Source organism: Phodopus roborovskii, unplaced genomic scaffold (assembly GCF_943737965.1).
Source record: "Phodopus roborovskii unplaced genomic scaffold, PHOROB, whole genome shotgun sequence".
Lineage (NCBI taxonomy): Eukaryota > Metazoa > Chordata > Mammalia > Rodentia > Cricetidae > Phodopus > Phodopus roborovskii.
In genome coordinates, this window is record NW_026126517.1 from 6,910,322 (window position 1) to 6,927,908 (window position 17,587).

General features: G+C 41.0%; 1 pseudogene; it reads right to left on the bottom strand.

Moving 5' to 3' along the window:
* Window positions 1-5,027: 5,027 nt before the first annotated feature.
* The window catches only part of LOC127231341 (ADP-ribosylation factor-like protein 4A), a 194,723-nt pseudogene continuing 182,163 nt past the window's right edge, over window positions 5,028-17,587 (bottom strand).

Consider the following 17,587-nt stretch of genomic DNA (forward strand, 5'->3'; position numbering starts at 1 on the left):
GACCAATCCAGACCCCCTGAATGTGGGTGTCAGTTAGGAGGCCTGGGCAGTCTATGGGACCTCTGGTAGTGCATCAGTATTTATGCCTAGTATACGAATGGACTTTGAGAGCCCATTCCACATAGAGGGATAATCTCTCAGCCTAGACACATGGGAGAGGGCCTAGGCCCTGCCCTAAATGATGTGACAGACTTTGAAGACTCTCCATGGAAGGCACACCCTCCCTGAGGAGCAGAAAGGGGATGGGATGGGAGGCAGTGGGGGGGGCAGGGGAGGAGGGGAGGGAGAGGGAACTAGGATTGACATCACACACAAGATTGTTTCTCACTTAAAATAAATAGAAAAAAATAAAAAGAAAATCTTACTGTCCATTTGTACTAAAAACAAAAACAAACACTAGATTAAGTCAAGGTGTTCTGCTTGAAAACAAGTCCAAATAGTGAGAATGGTGTATGAAGGGGGCACCTGCACAGCAGGGGCTTCCTCCTGGACCCTGGATTAGGCACAGACCTCATCAGAACACCTGTGTTCACAGAGATCCTTTATTAAACAGGGAAGAAATGTTAAAGCAGCTGCTTTCTGACTTGGGAGAAAACAGCAGCAAATGACCTTGCAGGTGTCATTCTTAAGAGGAGAAGAGGACAGGTCTGTGTTAGAATGGGCTAGAATGTGGTGGTAAAAGAGACAGAGAAAGAGGACGAGGGAGAAGGAGAAGAGGACAAAGGAAAGGGGACAGGGGCATTTGTCCCAGTGCAACAAGGGACTGTCTCTGGATAGAAAGAAGACAGATGTGGCCCATAGCAAAACAGCTGTTTATAAAGGTAAAAGGGGAAAACCCATTTTAGGATGAGGTGTTTAATTGTAATTGTGATTTTTAACTAGGTGAACCAAAGGGGGCTTCTGATTGCTGGACTTTAATACTTTGAGAGATAGACCTCGGGTCAGCCTTTGGAGGAGGAAGTGAACAAATATTGGAACAAACCTTGGTGGCTAACTTTAGAAATGTAATCTAATGTATTTTAGCAAGGCAGAGCGAATTGGGGAGAAGGGCAAGACCTAGCAGAGTCACATGATTGAAAGGGCTAGTGTCCGTTCAGTGGACATGATGCTTGTGTGGTTTTCCATACTGTTGTTGCTGGTTAACTCTGTGCATCTGCTGCCCAGCCCTCTGCAGGTGTTAATCTGCAGGAGAGAATCACATAAAGGGCACACTCCTGCCTTCTCAGGTTCCACCTCATTCTCATCTTTTAATAAGAAGCAGGCAAACCTCTGTAGCATGGGCTGAGGTTTATTAGGGGAGCAGAGAGTTATGTTGGGGAAGTACCTGTCTCAGGTGGGAGGGATGACAATGGAGTTTTCTAGATAGGTATGTACATAGTACAGGATAGAGTAGACCACCATTTAGAAGGTTTACCACACAAAGCTGGAACCCATTCCTTACTCCATCACTTCTGAGCTGAAGGTTCTGCAGGGCTCCTGGAACACAGGGATTTAGCAAATGCCAACTTCCTGGAAAGTCAGAGGGAAACTGTGGTTAGCTGTTCTCCAGCAATGCTCAGCTTAGAACAAGAACCACAGAGAGGAGGAGGTCCTGGTGAGAACCAGGGGCTCAGGACTTATCCTGGTGTATTTTTCAATGTGTCCTTCACCTATCCACTAATGGTCCAGTCAAGCAAGACTATGATTTCCTTCCTCTAGATCAAGAGTCATCCTTCTGACCCTGTGATGGCCATCATTGTGGGAGCTTCCTATGCATGGCTTCTGTAGCTCAGTTCCTGCTCTTGGCTTTGGTGCTGACTTCAGGAATCTTTGGAGCCCAGGAGTGAATCCCATTTTGAGTTACCTAAAGAATCTTTGCAGGTAGGGAACTAGAGAGGCTCGTTTTAAATCTCTCAATGCTGCCATTAAAAGACCACAACCCCTTTCAAAGGAGAGCAGTTCTATTTGAAAGATGTATTTGAACCAGCCTTTAAAGGCCTGGGAGAACAGAATAGATGGTTAAAAATAGATCATGGCTGTGCTATGCCAGCCTGCCTCTGCTTGGGACATCCTTCAGTCCAAACATCCCTGTTTTCTAAGAAAAATAGGCTCTGTTTATCTACTCAGAGTTGGGGGTAGAAGGGATGGATAACTAGCTTTGTGACTCTTCCTCCATTTCCTCTTAGTGAGTGGTTCCAAACAAAATCCACTTGTGTGGCAGCATCCAGGAAGCACCAACATGGGTTATTCACCTAACACAACACTGAGCCAAAGAGAGCTGTGCCCTGCAGGAAGACACAAGGAAAGAAATTCTCTTGAGAAACACAGAGGATGGAGAAACTCAGTCTTTTCCACAGGTTGATAGTAGTGGAGGCCTGGGAAACAAAAGTGTCCAGGTGAGAAGTGAAGGGACAAGGCAACAGCTGGACTTCATGCCCTCCTCTGTATTTACTGAGATGGTGTGCAGAGTTGGGAGCTGGTATGCAGCAGTTTCTCAGCTCATCAAGACAGGAATTGAACAACTCAAGCTGGTGCCAGGAAGTCCCTGAAACTGACTAGATTCACCAGGTCTACCATTCCCAGGGTATATAAAGCAAAGACAGTGGGGAGTCTCTCTCAGATAAGCCAAGTTGTGTAGAGGATTCTAAGACAAGTCTAGCCACCTGGGAGAAGTAGGGACAAGCCTAGGCTCCTGGAATCCAGAGCTATCTGGAAAGGATCTCTCCAATCTGTTGAGCTGCCTGTAGGTTTTTTTAGTGTGCTCCAGGTTCCCAGCTTTTGGAGCTATCTCCCATACTGGGGTGGGCTTTGGTGATGCATCTGTCTTCTAGCCATTTCTGCTCTGGTAAGTAACTCCTCACCCATATTCCTGGAACTCATTGGTTCACCAAGGCTTTGGTAACTGTCTGTACTCTGGTCTGTTGTGAGCTCTCTATCTGGGGTGACAATGTGTGTCTGTGTATGTGTGTCTGTGTGTCTGTGAGTGTGTATCTCCCCAGCAAAAGTCAGTCAAACAATAGAAGCTCCTGTAACTGTTACAGCTCTGAGGGGAAAGGCCTTCCCAATGGTAATGTTGTAGCTCTGAAAGGAAAGGTTTCCCCATTGGAAATGTTGCTTCTCCAGTTAGGGTGAGGTGGGGTTAGGGGGTAAAGGGTGGGGGGGTAGGGGAATAGGGAGCAGGCATCCTGGCAGTCACAAGCCAAGAAATATCACAAAGTCACAACTGTACACAAGAGATTTATTTGGAGAGACACAAGGGGGTGGCTGCCTTTGCCTGGATGAGAAGCAGTAGATACAGCTTATGTTTTTTTTTTTTTCTTTTTGGGTGGGGGGAGGAATTTTCCAAGATAGATAGAAATTTCCGGGGTGAGGAATTGGTGACATTTCAAGTCCTGAGCTTGAAGTGAGGTAGGGATTGGTGGGTTTTGGACAGCTTTCAAAACCAGGGCTCGGACTATTTTTTTTTTTTTTTAAACATTACAGCTCCAAGTGTATCAGCTCCATTTGACCTCAGTCCTCTGAGGAAGTGTTGGCAGTATGGCAGCGCACAAGTGAGGAAATTTGAACTTGCATACTAGAATTACTTTATATTCGTTAGCTTTTCAATTCCTTAAGGAAATGCCTGGAACAAGCTAACCTGTAAATCAGAGGCGTATCTGACTCACAGTTCTGAAAGTGTAAGTTCCAAATGGCTAGGTGTGGACTGGAGAAAACATTCTCTCTTGGCTGTATCACCTCATGGAGCGTGTGTAGAACAAACCATCAAGAATGACAGAAAACTAGGACAGGCTAGTCTCAGGCTTTTTTGACAATCTTTCACAACTACCATAGATTACCCAAGGAATTCCTTAACTTGATGTCAAGGCACAGCCTCTAATCACCATCAAAGCCCGAAGGGTTCCTAAGCCATTAAGTCTTGAAGCTTCTACCATTTCTCATTACTGACTCCCTAGAGCCCTCTCAAAGTCCATCTACACCACATCCCTTGTCCTTTGTCACATTGTTTAGTGGGAGTGCTCACTCTTAAACCCAGGCAGTTGGATGCCTGGTCTGTGGTTTTAGGTCACTTAGACAATGAATGTTTCAGGCCATGCACAGTCACTTAAAAATTGTGCAGGCACTCAGTTCTGCCTTGGATACCTGGAGCAGCACTAGGTAACACTCAAATGAGTGGGAACTGGGATTTGGCCTTGAGTTCTGGATCTGACTTCAGGTTGTAATTTCTCTGGGTAAGAGGAAAGGTGTGGGCTTCAAAGAAAAAGAGCCCTGAATTACATCTTCCATCTGCCTGCTCAGCATACCTGGGTTACAGCCTCCCTTTCTTCAGAATGGATAACACAGCAGCCCTCTGGACACAGGTGGAAAAGACTTCATGAGAACTCCACAAGAGATTCACCCAGTGCCTGGCACATAATTATTTCTCAGTAAATGTATCTGTCACTTTTTTCTCACTTCATACCCAAAGACAGCCCTAAAGGAAGGAGCATGTTCAGCTGAGCTTTTATCTCCAAATCCCAGGTGTCTTACAAACTATTCCTAGGCTCCAGTCTTCTCTATGGCCCCATGCCCATCTTTTACACTTCACACCCCAGGTTCTCTATCAAATGAAGGCAATAATCGTGAGAAAGAGACAGAGAGAGAGGGAGAGAGAGAGAGAATTGTAAAGACTTCACATTGAATCTACAGTTGATTGACCTCCAAGAAGGTTGAGTCATTGCCGTTTAAAGAACTTTCTGTTTTCTACAGTGTCCCATACTTTTTGCACCAAATAATTTGGCTAGTCCTGGTGATTGAGTTTCCTCTGCCCTCCTCATGTCACCACTGAAGCTCACCAGTCCATCAGGGTTTCTGAGTAGTTGGAAGACATCTGTGCTTCTGTTAGAATCAGGAGGGCTGGTACGGAGGCCAGACTTTATAAGTATAGACACTCAGGTCATGAGTGTTGTAACATGCTGTGTGGCTGCTACGTCACACTTGAGGCTTTGCTCACAGGAGACCTGAGTCTTCTGGTCCAGGATCTGATGGGTCTGAATTAGAGGAAGAGCTTTCTAGACAGTTTTTTTTTTTTTTTTTTTTTTTTTTTGTTGTTGTTTTTTAGCCTATGTGCATGTTTCTTTTTGAGGAACTGTTGCATTGAGAGTAACAGGAAAAATGGAATAAAGAGTTGGAAAATGGCCCAGCTTTCCCCCTAGTAAGCCAGGAGGAAAAGCGATTTAATTTACTGTAGTCAAGTTCATAGCTTCCAGCAGCAGGACTCCATGCTGGCATCCTTGTCTGCTCTTTCCACTGCTCATGTAGGAGCTCATCTCCCTTCCTGTGGTGTCACACATTTCAAAATTTCCAGAACCTAGGATTCTGCAGAATTGGAACAGAAACAGCAGGAATCATTTGAAAACCAATATATTAATGAAGGAAAGGGATATTTTATAAACCATAGATGAAGGTTGAACACAGGTGAGAGTTCTGCAGTCATTCATGAGCATATCAATCCCCATCTATTTAAATGACTCCTCATAGTGCAGGTGCTCCTTTTGGGGAGGTGTGGCTGCAGAGAGTAATGTGGGCAGGCAGCACTGGTTCTTCCCATTTGCAAGTGCTTGGGCTTTCCATTTTAAAATCACTGTTGCTATTCACAGTGTCTTTCCCTTTATGGAATGTCCCCATTTCATCTTTGTCGGCCCTAAGCACTGGGAATCACTACGATTCTAACATGCTGTGTAAGGCTGGCTAGACAAGAGTTTCATCTGCTGAAGCCAGAAAGCCCATACTGTGCGTGTGTAGGAGAATTCTACTGAGGTATGATTCACGGAGCATAACAATTCAGCTTAAAGTCTATAATTCAGTTTTTTTACGAGTGCGTTCATAACACATTGTACATGCATCAGCACTATCTAATTTCATTACCATTAATAAAACCTCCATATTCATTAACAATCCTATAATAGTTCCCTTTTCCTAGGTGTCTGGAAAGCACTGTCTCTTCTTTTTGTCCTAATGGGGCTCCCTGCTCTGGGTATTGCTTTATGCATGTAGTCATGTAACCTGTGGCCTTTGGGGCTGACTTCTGTCTAGCACCATCATTTAATTCATACATAGTGCATCGTGCATCAGTTTGTCATCCCTCCTTATGGTCAAATAATATACCATTGTGTGAACCTACCACATTCTGGTAATTTCCCAACTGATGGATGTTTAAATTGCTTCCACACTTTGCTATCATTGATAATGTTGCTATGAACATCTTGTACAGATTTTTGTGTGTAATTAAGTTCTTAATTCTCTGGAGTATATACAGAGAGGGAAACTTCCTGGTTATATGGTAATCCTAGTAAATTTTGGTAACCCTGTATGTTTGAGGAACTGAGGAATTTCTCAGATAGGTACACTTGGACAATAGCATCCATACCATTTGAAGTTTTCAATTTCTTTACAACTTACTGATGTGTGTTGTTTAACATTTTGATTTTAACTATTTACATGGTATGATGTTTAGATTAGGATGATTATTTTTAATATAATATTTTATTGTTAATTTCATAAATGCATACAATGTATTTTGATAACATTCAACCTTCATCATTTCCCCTAACTCCTCTCAGAAAAGTTCCCTCTTCCCCTACCCTCCCCAATTTTGTGTTTTTCTTCTGTTTTTGTAAAAACCCAGTTTGTGTTGCCCTAAACTCATGTGTGTAGAGCCATCTATTGGCATGTGATTGACCTGCCAGGGATCACACCTTTAAAGTGACTGCCCCCAACCTTATAGAATCCATTAACTATATATATCTCCTCAGTGAGGGGTGGAGATAGGGGGTAGTGAATACCTCCTCCCCTTTTTGCTGGAATATTGACTGGCTTGATATTGTATAGTTCTCATTATATGCACATATAGCAGTCCTTTCATGCCAATAACACACTGTTTCAAGTCAATACTCAACATCTCACCCTTACAGCTTTTCCATCCCATTTCACAATGGTTCCTGAGCCTTGGGGTGTATGTGAGGGCATGTCTGTCTGTCTGTCTACCTGTGATATAAATGTCCTATTTGTTGCTGACCACTCCACAAACATTTATTTTCTGCACTTTTGACTAATTGTGAGTTTATATGGTACCCACATTGGCTGCATAAAGGAATTTCTCTGACAAGATCTGTGAGCTGTTCTAATGTATAGAGTGTCAAGACAATCTAGAGAGAAATTTAATACTTTGCATTTTTAGCAAAATAATGCTAGTTCACCTTTAGCATTCATCTACCATGGTTTCTGCCTTAACTTCATGATGTGCTGTGATTTGGATGTAAAAGCCAAATAAACTCTTTTCTCCTCAAGGTGTTTTGCTTGTGGTGTTTATCACAGCAACAGAAGATAAACCAGGACAATAATGTTATATTGTGTTTAGCTTGAGACAGGGTTTCTCTGTATAAGAGCCCTAGTGACTGTTCTTGAATTCACTCCGTAGACCAGGCTGCCTTTGAACTTACAGAGATCCACCTGCCTCTGCCTCTGCCTCCTAAGTGCTGGAATTAAAGATGTGTGCCACCACCACCATCCAGCTGTAAACACTTTTCTGTTTGTCAGAATTTTAGAGCAGAGAAAGACTTCCATAATGACATAAAAGGTTCTGCAGCTCTCTGTGTCTTTCTCTATGGTTCAGAGAAAGTATAATATCTTAAAGTATAATATCATGCAGTTTCTCTAGTCCTTCCTTTAGTTAACCTCCCACAATTACACAGGTGGGCTGCAAAAACCAAGAAGCTGATGAGCCCATTACTGACCATCTCCCTTAGAGCAAAATCCTCAGCTCCTTTTTGTTAGCAACTACAAGCACAGGGGTCCTTGGTTTTCTGATATCTTAGGCATTCTATGAAGTCCAGTTTTTACTTCCACCCTCTCAACATCAACTGAGTCCACCATAGACACAATGCAATCTATTCATCTGCTAATGACTTACACAGTGGCTCACAACTCTTGATTTCTTGTAACCCGGAAGTTGAAAACTGACTGTTTCAGCATTGCTCAGAGCTTCCTAAGATTTCTCAGTGTTAAATCCCTTGGAAGGCATGGTATTTACAAATTCATTGAACTTCAACCTGTATAAGACTGCTGTATCTCCAGTACAGTCCAAACCCAGAATTGCAATGTATAAGGACTGAAAGCACAGCAGGCTGGACAGGCTGGACGTCTAGTCTCATATTGGTTCCCCATTTCCAGCTGCAAATTGTGCCCAAATTGAAACATGTTTTTCCTAACTGCTTTAGAATTTCTCTTCATGGGTGATCCAACTACAAGACTGATCCCAGATTGGAGTCCAGATCTAAATGAGAAAATATTGGCAGGCATTTCTATGCAGGGTTGGAGGGGGTGCTCCTCTCATCACTTCAGCCTGGTTTTCCACACAGCGCTGAAGGTTGATGCTTTATTAGAAACATTTTGACTCCTACTCTGGTGACACCTACCTCTCCTGGCCCACCTGTGATTCTAAAACCCATTGATCAGTAGTTTGGGGCAGTGATGCCCTTCCCATCCCATTGCCCTAATTGACCAGGGCTGCAGAGCTGGCCTCTTTTTTGATCCACCTGCAACACCTGTTGCTTTGACAGGCTGTCCTCTCCTGTTTGACTCCTCATCTTTCACTGAGAGGGAGGTGCACTGATGCCTGACACAGGGTACCAGTGAGACCAGAACTGATACAGCAGTGCACACATGGTACACCGGGCTGCCAGGCAGGCATAACTTATTGAGTTGCTTTGTGCCAGGTTGTGCTAATGGTTGAAAGGTGAGACACTTGTTTTTTAAATGATCTTCAGTTAAAGATTTTTATTATTTGGTTGTTTATTTATTTTTGTGTGTGACAGGGTATACTCTTAGAATTTTCCTTATATTGCTTAAATTGAAGCACTGTTCTAATTTCTGGATTATTTTTGATATGTGTTTTTCAACATTAAAGGGTTAAATCTTGCCCACTGCTTTTTGTCTATACATTTTAAAAACCTTTGATTCTTGATACCACAGTGCATCCTGCTGATTTTCAAATATTAGATGAGCCTTGGGTTCTTATGATAAATCCTCCCGGGTTATGGTATAGAATTATTATTTTTTTATATCACTGGATTCTGTTTGGTAGAATTTTGATAACATTTGAGGATTTTTGGAACATTTTGAAGGGATATTGGTTTGCAGGTTTGTAATCATCAATGGTGACCTTGTGCATATCAGGGCTCTCTAGAGAAATGGAGCAGATAGATACATAAAAGGAGGATTTATTAGAGTAGCTTACAGGCTGTAGTCCAGCTAGTCCACTGATGACTATTTTCTGAAAGAAAGTCCAAGAATCCAATAGTTGTTCAGTACATGAAGCTGGATGCCTCAGTATATGTCAGAATCCTGAAGAATTAGGCTTTTACACCAGGGAAGGAATAGATTTGCCAGAATCCTTCATGTTCTTCATATAGGCTGCTACCAGAATATGTGGCCCAGATCTAAGGGGTTTCTCTACCTCAAAAGATCTGAATTTAGGGTGGGTCTTTCCACCTCAAATGATCCAATCAAGAAAAAAAAAAAAACAAAAAAAAACAAAACAAAACGCTTACAGGTGTGGCCAGCAGCTTGGCTTTGAGTTAATTCCAGATACAGTCAAGTTGACAACCAAGAGCAGCCATCATAGTATGTTTGCTCTGGTTAGAGTTATCTGAGAGTCTTGTTTAGAAATGAATATGTAGTGATAGAACATACTTATTGTTTAGAATATTTCATGTTGTATACATGTATCAAATGACCACATAGCACCCCAAAACATGGACAATGCCTATGTGTCCCACAAAAAATAAGAATGAGAACAAATAGACTAAATAAAAATATATTACAGTATGGATGTGCCTTTGTATACACACAGGTAAGTGCATCTTGTCTATCCTTTCATTGTGTCTCAGACAGTCCTTGCAGACACAAAGCCAGCTTGAGACACACTGGCACCATCAAACACTCACAGCTTTTCACCTGTTGACTAAAAAAAGTTCATAATCCTCTTTATCACCTTATAATATAGTTTGTAACTAATATATTTATCCATACCTAGTCATCGCAGTTCCCTGGATGTACCTCCCCTCTCCAACCTTGTGCGTGTGTGTGTGTGTGTGTGTGTGTGTGTGTGTGTGTGTGTGTGTGTGTAATCCACAAAGGCAAAATTAGAGGAGTAACAGGTGGTTGTGACAGTTGAGCAGAGGGATCTTCCTCTTCACTATGTGCTGCCCCTCCCCCCATTTCTAACATGCTATAGGAACAGGACACCCTGGCTCAGGAAACTGAAGATTAGCAGTCCTGTAGAGCAAGGCTTTTAAACCTCAGATGGATGGACACCAATAGGTTGAGGAGAGCCTGTGGGATGCTTCTGTACACCCAAATTTTGTGCATACATACCTGACTTATCAGTGGAGGGGCCCCCTGGGTTTCATTCGAATTTCTGAATCCCTCGGTCCCTGTTCTAGAGCTGTCCACAGCAGGACTATTTTCACTACTGTGCCATCCCCATAAGGCAGGTGGAGGTGGCTGGAGGTGGTCACCCAGGGCCCTGCTGAGAATCCCTCTGAGAGTGGAAAGTGAGGAAGGGCAGTTATAGAGTTGATGGTTGCTCATGTTCTCCCTCAGAGATAAGTCCCATCTGTGTTGAAAAGACACAGAAGAGCTGAACATGGTAGATAAGAAGAAGGCAGTGTGAACACTGAGGAGTGTTTGCAGCATTTATTGGTTAAAAGTAGCTGCTTAGAGTCTCTGCTGTTTTCAGTGACTATGAATACAGGTTTTAATGACAACCTTGTTCCAATACCACCCTAAATAAGTGGTAACACAGAAAGATACCCTGTGGCAGATCAACACACTGTCCCCATAAAGTGGTAAAAATTGCTTGAAATTTGGAGATCACACAAGGTCTCAGCTACTTAGGCTGTCGTCATACCAAAGCACCATAGGCAAGAGAAAGTGAGTCAAGATGGCTGTATTCTAATATAATTATATTCATGAATCCTAAAATTTGATTCTATATACATTTAATAAAACCACAATTAGTTTCTCTTCTTTGGATGATTTTAAACATTTAAGCATGTAGAGTTTATTTCTAGTCTGGTATTTGTCCAAGTGGAGTCTATAAGGTCTGACTGGGATCCCAGATGGGATGTGCATCATTCTATCCTTATCCACCTTGGCTTCTGCTGAAGTACCAGGAGATGAGTTATGTGGTGAATATAATGACTGAAGATTAATGTCAGAGGGTCCTTTAAACTTGATTAATTCTTTTTCTGTATCGTCCCATAATTATGTGGGTCCATTGGCTCAAGTCAGTCATCTCATTTAAAATCATCTTAAATCTTTTCTTATGTAAGTAGAATATAAAAAGCATCCCTTAAATAAAAAGTCAAACAAACACACAAAAAGATTTGCCATCTTTCCAAGTCATCTCTTCTCATTCATCAAGGGAAGATGTGTGTGTGTGTGTGTGTGTGTGTGTGTGTGTGTGTGTGTGTGTGTGTGTGTGTGTATGTGTGGCTGGTAGCTAAAGGTTGACCTTAGATGTCATCCTTACTCTCCACCTTAACTGTTGAGACAGGGATTTTTTTTTTTTACTGGTCCCCAGACTCACTTAGCTGGCTGCTCAGCAAGCTCCAGAGATCCTCTTGTCTCTGTTTCTATAGTGCTGGGATCACAGGGCATGTACACATCAGCTTTTTAACTGAAGTTCTTGTGCTGTGTGGTAAGCACTTCATTACCACCAGCAGCCACAGGAACTTTGTTTTTGAGTTTAATCTCAGCTCTTCCAAAAATTCTATGTTTTATTTACTTTGTGTATGTGGTGGCAAGGAGGGTCCTGTGGACGTGGAGGCCAGAAGACAAGTACAAGTATTGTTCATCAGGCACTATCTATCTTGTCTGAGACAGGCTTTCTCAGAGAGAGAGAGCAAGTAGCTGGTACACTGTCGTGTGCTGCCGCTGTGCTATGTGTTTAGTACATTGGGTGTACAAAATGCATGTTTTGGTAGCAGATGTTGTAAAGTAACTTATTGAAATAATTAATACCAGAAAAACTTTACAAGTACCTTGAGAGATAAAGGCTTTCCTCAGTGGGGAGCATGCAGATCTACAGTCTTTCCACATCTTAGCTGCATGTCAACACCTCACTGACTGGGCTAACCTGGAACTCCCCCAAGTAGGCTGGTTTGAAGGTGTATGTTCTGGAAACTGAACTCAGGTTCTCACCCTCACAAGACAAGCAAGCACTCTACCATCTTCCAATCATTTCTAGCTACTTAAACTATTTTAAAATAAATTTCATGGTGTATATTTTAAAAAGTCTACGATACAAAGTTATGAGACACACTCAAGGAAAATGGTACAAGAGTAAAGCAAATCAACATGTCCATTACCTGACAGGTTCTTGCTGGCTTTCAGTCTTAGGTGGCAAGTCTTAACTAGAGTATAATCTTATTATCTATAGACCTCGTGTTGTTCAGAAGATTCTGGACTTCACATGCCTTGTGTCCTGTGTAGTCACGAAGACTTGCATAGAAAGGAGTGTTTCATCAGTCTTTGGGTCTATTTGCTCCTCCATGTAACAAAATGTGCTGTACATGTTTTACATTTGTGAGGCTTCCTCCTTTGTTTTAGCTTTTTCACTTACCCAGGGTCATTTTAGCTGCTGTTAGCATTTACCTTTCATAATGATGCACTAAACATTAGCCCATATGTGCAGGAAGTAAGGGAAGAGGATCTGGAACATCTTACATTTCAAAGTGCAACCTGACCTCCAGAAGAAGGAAAATTTTGCCTGTGTATGGTGCTCCTGTTACTCAATAGCACTGCTTTGGTTTTCCTCAGGTCAGATATCCACAAAATGACACCTCCTAGATTCATCTGCATCTTTTCATGTGTTGCTAATTATCTCCACTCTTCTGCATGCTCTCTGTTAAGGAGGTAGAGGCAGTGAGGCCTGGGAGAACAGAGCTGATAAATGAGGCAGACTAAAGTCTCATGCAGTAGCCAGCTTTATTCAGAGCATCAGATAGCTTATTTCTGAGAGTAAGCTGTACTTGAAAACCATGTTTTTCTAAACAAATAGCAATAGCCAGTTGTAATGAATAATCTGAAGTAAACTCACTCCTATCTGCTACACTTGGGAGGAGCACGAAAACACATCCACACATCTCAAGAACAATTTTGTATTTTGAAGAAACTGAGGTCACATGACTCTTGTTTTTTTTTTTCCCCCCCTTTTCTTTTAGAGTTTTCTCACAAGCTCATAGATTTCTCATATGACTCCATTCTTGAGGCATGCTCTGACAGCTCTCAACTCACAGAACTTTCCTATTCAGTTACTTGTATTTTGCTTATTTAATGTTTGTGCTTATATATGAAGTAGAGAACAACCCTTTCTCCATTCTGTATGTTGAAAGCCAAATGTTTTACAATAGTACCTTGCTAATTTTCATTTGATTAAATGTAGCTAACTTGCTAATGTCTTTTGTTGTACAGTTGTTTTTACTTTTACTTTATCTGCAGATATAGAGATGAACCCAAATTTAATTATAGTTTAACTGACAAGTTTTCTATTTTGTAATGGGGTTGAACACATTATGCATTCAGTAGAAACCATGCTTTGATTTTGAACTTAGCTCTTTTCTTGGGCTGATGGTATAAGATTCTTGCCCTTTGGCATTTGACATCCAGTCACCCAAGTATCTGGCTTCTTAGTACTTAGTACTTAGTTTGGGTGCATACAGTATATCTTATGTAGTAGATACTGTAAACTAATTTATTAAAATACTTAATATCAGAAAAGCTTAACACCAAAAGTGATAAAGGCCTTTCTCAGTGGGAAGCATGGAGATCACAGTCTTTCTACGTTTTTCCTTTATTTTTTATTGAAAAAAGATTATTTCTCATGCAATATATTGTGTTTGCAGTTTCCCCCTCCCTTTACTCTTGTCCACTCCCTTTCCTCTCTACCCCCTCCCCTCCAGATCCACTCCCTTTCTGTCTTTTATTTAAAAAGAACAGACTCTAACAACCAAACATGACAAGACAAAATATAATACGAGGAAGAAAAAAGATCACACCAGGACTGGACCCCGCAACCAGATGGAAGGAAAAGAGTTGCAAGAGCAGGCACAAGAATCAGAACTATTCATTCATACATCCAAGTGTCCCGTAAAAATACTCAAAACTATACTATATATTCAGAGGATCTGATGCAGACCAACGTCAGCCTATGCTTGCTGCTTCAGTTGATCCAGGCGGCCTTGTTCTCAGGATGTCCTCTAGTACCTCTGGCACTTGCAATCTTTCCAGCTCCTCTTCATGGGGTTTCCTGAGCCCTAAGGGGATGGATTTGATGGACACATCCTATTTAGAGTTGTGTGTTCCAAGGACTCTCTCACTGCATAATGTATGACTGAGTCTCTACATCTGTTCCCATCTGCTGCAGGAAGAAGTTCTCTGATGATGACTGAATAAGGCACTGATCTATGAGTATAGCAGACTATCATTTAGAGTTATTTTATCCTTCCTTTCCTTCCTTCCTTCTTTTCTTCCTTCCTTTCTCCCTTCCTCCCTCCCTCCCTCCTTCTCTTCCTGTTCTTTTTTATGGACCAATAGTGTTTGGTTTTACCCTAGGTCACTGGGTTATCTAGTCTCTGGTTCTTGGTCACTTAAGCAGTATAAGGTATAAATTCTGTCTTGTGGAATGAGCCTTAAGTCAAATCAGGCATTGGTTGGCTACTTCCACACTTTATCGTAATCTGTCTTGCAGGCAGGATAGATTATAGGTTAATAGCCTGTAGAGTACCTTCTTGTACCAAAGACACTGAAACATATGGTGACGTTTTCATGTAGGCAACAGCTCAATTTCTCCATGTTCAGTGAATTGTGTGGATGATGTCCTTAGCAATGGGGCATGGCTGTCAATTTGTGGAAAGCAACTCATTGTCTTGGCAACAGCTTGGGTTGTTTGGGGATTTCCATGGGACTTCCTTAGACAGCACCTCAATAAAATACAACCCAGTCTCAGTGCTGAAAGCCTTATTTGTTGACAAGAGATGTCTAGCTGGGACTCTGTCTACCCTATTGTTAGGCAGCATTATTTGAATTGCCTTGGTCTGTTTTAGGAAATTTCCACTGCATTGGGTTTCCGTATCTCTCAGATCCCCCCGTAAGTTCAGCTGTCTTTCTCCACATTTCTTCCCTTAACCTCTCACTCTCCTAACTTGATCCTCCTGTCTGGCCCCAGTTCACTCATTAAATCCGTGTGTTCTCTCTAGTCCCTTCATCTATAACTAACCTGAATCTATATATCGTAGACTATTTATCATTTATTTGATGTCTAACATCTACATATAAGTGAATATATACTACATTTATCTTTCTGGGTCTGAGTTACTTCTCTCAGCATGTTTTTTTTTCTAGTTCTGTTCATTTGCCAGCAAATTTCATGATGTCATTTTTAAAAGAGCTTTTGAGTAGTACTTCACTGTGTAAATGTACCACATTTTCTCTATCAGTTCTTCTGTTGAGGTTGTTTCCAGTTTCTGGTTATCATGAATAGAGACACAATGAACATGGTTGAGCAAGAGTCCTTGTGGAGGAATGATCATCCTTTGCATATATACCCAAGAGTGGTATAGCTAGGTCTTGAGGTACATTAATTCCCAACTTTCTGAGGAACTGCCATATCAATTTCCATAGTGGCTATACAAGTTTGCACTCCTACCAGCAATGGAGGAGTGTTCTTTTTATTCCACATCCTTGTCAGTATGAGCTATCACTTGGGTTTTTGATCTTAGCCATTCTGACAGGTATAAGGTGGAATCTTAATGTAATTTTGCATTTCCCTGATGGCTAAAGATGTTGAACATTTCTTTAAGTGTTTCTCAGCCATTTGAGATTCTTCTATTGAAAATTCTCTTTAGATCTGTACCCCATTTTTAAATTGGATTAGTTTTTTTTTTTTTTTTTTGATACATAGTTTCTTGAGTTCTTTATATTTTGGTTATTAGAGCTCTATTGGATATGGAATTGATAAAAATCATTTACAATTCTGTAGGCTGCTGCTTTGTCCATATGTCCTTTGCCTTACAGAAGATTTTCAGTTTCCTGAGGTCCTGTTTACTGTTGATCATAGTGCCTGTGCTATCAGTGTTCTGTACAGAAAATTTTCTCCTGTACCAATAGGTGTAAGGCTTTTCCATACTTTCTGGTCTATTAGATTCAGTATACCTGGTTTTATGTTGAGGTCTTTGATCCACTTAGACTTGAGCTTTATGCAGGGAAATAAATTTGCATCTATTTGCATTCTTCTACATGTAGACATCCATTTAGACCAGCACCATTTATTGAAGATGCTGTCTTTTTCCCATTGCGTTTTTCTAGCTTATCAATAAGCAAGTGTCCATAGGTGTATGGATTTATGTGTGGGCCTTGGATTCAATTCCTTTGACCAACATGTACAGTTTTGCACCAAACCATGCTGTTTTTATTACTCTAGCTCTGTAGTACAACTTGAAATCATGGATGGTGAGGACTCTAGGAGTTCTATTACTTTTAAGCTTTATTTTAACTATCCAGCTTCTTTTCCCATATGAAGTTGAAAATTGTCCATTCAATCTCTGTGAAAAATTGTGTTGGAATTTTGATATGGATTGAATTGAATCTGTAGATTGCTTTTTTGTAGGATGGCTTTTTAAACTGTTAATTCTACTGATCCAGGAACATGGAAGATCTTTCCATCTTCTGATATCTTCTCCAATTTCTTTCTTCAGAAACTTGAAGTTTTAATCATGTAAGTCCTTCACTTGCTTGGTTAGACACCAAGATATTTTATGTTATTTGAGGCTATTATGAAAGGTGTTTCTATTTTCTTTCTTTGTCATTTGTATATAGGGTTCTACTGATTTTTGTGAGTTGATTTTGTATCCAGCTACTCTGCTGAAAGTGCTTATCATATGTAGGAGCTCCATTGTGGAATTTTTGGGGTCACTCATGTAACTATATCTTCTGCAAATGAAGATATTTAGAGATTAGTATCATTCTTTTATCTAAATATCCTGTCCTTTTTGTATCACCTTGGTTTCCTTCAGTTGTCTCTTTGTTCTAGCTAAGACTTTAAGTGCTAATAGGTATAGAGAGGGTGGACAACCTTGTTTCGTTCCTTATTTTAGTGGAACTGCTTTGAGTTTCTCTCAATCTAAGTTAATGCTGGCTAGGGGCTTATTGAAAATAGTCTTTATTATGTTTGGGTATGTTTATTATATCCCTATTCTTTCCAGGACTTTTCTCATGAAGATGTGTTTGGTTTTGTCAAAGTCTTTGTTTGCATCTAATGAGATGATTATGTGGTTTTTGTCTTTCAGTTTGTTTATATGCTGGATTACATTTGATTTTTGTATGCTGAATCATTTCTGCATCTCTGGAACAAAGTCTACTTCACCATGGTAGGTGATCTTTTCAATGTGTTCTTAGATTTTTGTTTGCAAGTATTTTATTATTTTTGCATTTATGTTCATAAGGGAAATTGGTCTGTAATTCTTTCTTTGTTGGGTCCTTATGTGGATTGGTTATCAGGATAACTGTG